Source organism: Gastrolobium bilobum, unplaced genomic scaffold (assembly GCF_033153095.1).
Source record: "Gastrolobium bilobum isolate Gb01-03AN ecotype WA unplaced genomic scaffold, APGP_CSIRO_Gbil_v1 utg142890, whole genome shotgun sequence".
Taxonomy (NCBI): domain Eukaryota; kingdom Viridiplantae; phylum Streptophyta; class Magnoliopsida; order Fabales; family Fabaceae; genus Gastrolobium; species Gastrolobium bilobum.
The window spans coordinates 3,562-6,156 of NW_026896128.1; the positions used below are offsets into that span (position 1 = coordinate 3,562).

Here is a 2,595-nt window from a genome sequence, read left to right on the forward strand (position 1 = left end):
AGCAATGGGCATCTCACTAGGTTGAACAACAGCTTGCTGCCTAGAAGTTTGTTGGTAATTCTGGGTAGGAAAAGGTATTTTTGTTTGAGCATTAGAAGGACCAGCTTGCTGCCCCTGCCCTTGAAAATATTGAGGCTGTTGGTTCTGCCTCCATCCCTGGTTAAAGTTATTGGGAAAAATATTTTGGTTTCTATTTTGGTTTCCCACATAAAACACAGATTCTGGGTTGGATGGGCAGCTATCATACAAATGGGGCCCACCACAGCAAACACAAGTTACACTTGTGTTTATTGCATTAACTTGAGGTTGGGTCACAGGTATTTGAGGTGCAGGAACTTGGGATTGAGATAATCTTGCCTCAATGGTTTGTCCTTGGGTTCTCACTAAATTAGACAGTGCATCAAACTTGGCTGAAAGAGCTGTTACAGGGTCTATCTCATGTAAACCAGCCACTCTCCTTGGCTGATTTCTCTCTTCAGGCCATTGGGCATAATTTTGAGTCATTTGTTCTAACAACTCATGGGCTTGGTTAAAGGACATAGTCATAAACATGCCATTAGCAGCAGAATCTGCCAAGGCCCTGTTTTGAGTATTTAGGCCATTGTACAGGGTTTGTAACACTGCCCAAGAGGGCAAACCATGATTTGGGCATTGCTTAAGAAGGTTCTTGTACCTCTCCCACACATCCACTAGTGTCTCTCCATCCCTCTGCATGAAGTTAGCAATATCACCTCTAGTTTGCACTATCTTATTAGAGGGGAAAAATTTCATAATGAATTTCTCAGCAAGGGTGTGCCAATTGGTTATAGAGTTGGATGGAAGGGAGTTCAACCATTCTTTGGCTTTGTCAGCCAGTGAATGAGGGAAGAGCTTCAATCTTAACACATCATCCGAGATGTTAGGATTCCTAAAAGTGTTGGCCACTTCTATGAAATTTCTAAGGTGCTTGTGTGGGTCTTCCATCAACAACCCATGAAACTGCCCCATGTTTTGAAGCATGGTGAACATCACCGGTTCTAATTTGAAGGGCACTCCATTCACAGGTTGGGCTATGCTTGGATCTAACTCATCCAACACAGGTATGATGAAGTCCATCATGGACCTATCATTATCATTTATAACAGGTGGTTCCCTTATCCTTGCAGGTCCTCCTACCCCATCATTCCCATTTACACTTCCTAAATCCTCCATTTCTTCAATTTCTAGAAGTGGAATTTGCCTATGTGCTATCTGGGCTCTTCTCCTAACTCTAAATGTCCTTTCAGGTTCCGGGTCAATTGAATATATGAACGGGTGTGGAGTTGCACTCATGCACCCCTTTTAACTAAAACAGGTAAACCTGGCTTAGCTAAAACACCTAAATTACTAACCAACTTTTATGCAGAACAAGCAATAAATAAACACACAAGAACCTGCAAGGATACTATAGAACTAATAACTAAACAAACTGAAACAGAATTCAAATGAGCTACACTAAAAACAGCAAACAGAATCAGTTCAAGAATAGCAATCACACAGGAATCTGATCATATACGCTTCGATCCCCGGCAACGGCGCCAAAAACTTGTTGCCTTGCTAACAGTTGTGCAAGTAATGCGCGCAAGTATACGCGACAACAAGTAATATAGGGCTGTTATAAGTCCCAGATATCGTTCCCACAAGGATCGTTGGCGTTTTGAAATGACTAAAGTTTGTAATTGCTTAAAACTGAGTTGATATTTGAAAATAAAAGAAATAAAAATTGTAAGGTAAGAATAATCTAGAATGGATCTAAAATACTACTGTTCACTTTTCTTTTAAAATTTTTCTGAATTACTTTCCTAAGTTATAAAATAAGAATGAAGAATGGAGCAACTTAAATGAAAGATGTGACAAAAATTTTGAAAACAGAATAGAGATTGAAATATGAAATAACAAAGGAAATTGGAAAATCTGAATTGATAAAGAGGTTTAAAAAGGTGGGTTGAGTTCTGGCTCTCCTTCCCCACAGTGCTTGAAAAATAATTTGATTAACAAAAAGCTCATTCTAAGATTCTCAGTTAACAGGACTGTATTGTTAATTTTTAATCTCTTAAAAATTATTTTATCCCAAAGTTGCCCACTTCCATATCTCTATGCCAAGTGGGATTAGGACTCTTGAGATTCAGGTCCAATATTACATGAGGACTCATTCATTTCTGAATTGAGATCCCTTAGATGATTTCTCATCTAAGTCCATGTGTCTAATGCAGAATCCAGAATTAATTGTTTCTCAACAACTAAATCCTAACCAAACATCTGACAATTGGCCAAAATGCAGATAATTTTAAACATTAGAAACAGCATTAAACAACTGAGATATAAACATTAAAACCAGGAAATCAAATATTTGACAAGCACTGAGGTTTGGGTATCACCTAAACCCAACCTCTAAAAAGTTAGCCACTATCCATATGGATGAGGCTTACACACAGTAACAGAGAACTACAGAAATCACAAAATACAAATTCTAAAAACTAAAATTACAGCACTGGCCTAACAACCGGCAATCTCAGTGCTGTAAAGACATGCATCAAGTTCATCAAATGAACCAGAATCTCATTACAAAACAGAAAT

General features: G+C 38.3%; 1 non-coding gene across 1 annotated transcript; it reads left to right on the forward strand.

The window, feature by feature from the left end:
• The first annotated feature begins 634 nt into the window (after window positions 1-634).
• Window positions 635-740, forward strand: LOC133297908 (small nucleolar RNA R71). Its single transcript, XR_009749692.1, has one exon. It is a non-coding gene; the product is annotated as a small nucleolar RNA R71 (small nucleolar RNA).
• The last annotated feature ends 1,855 nt before the right edge of the window (window positions 741-2,595 follow it).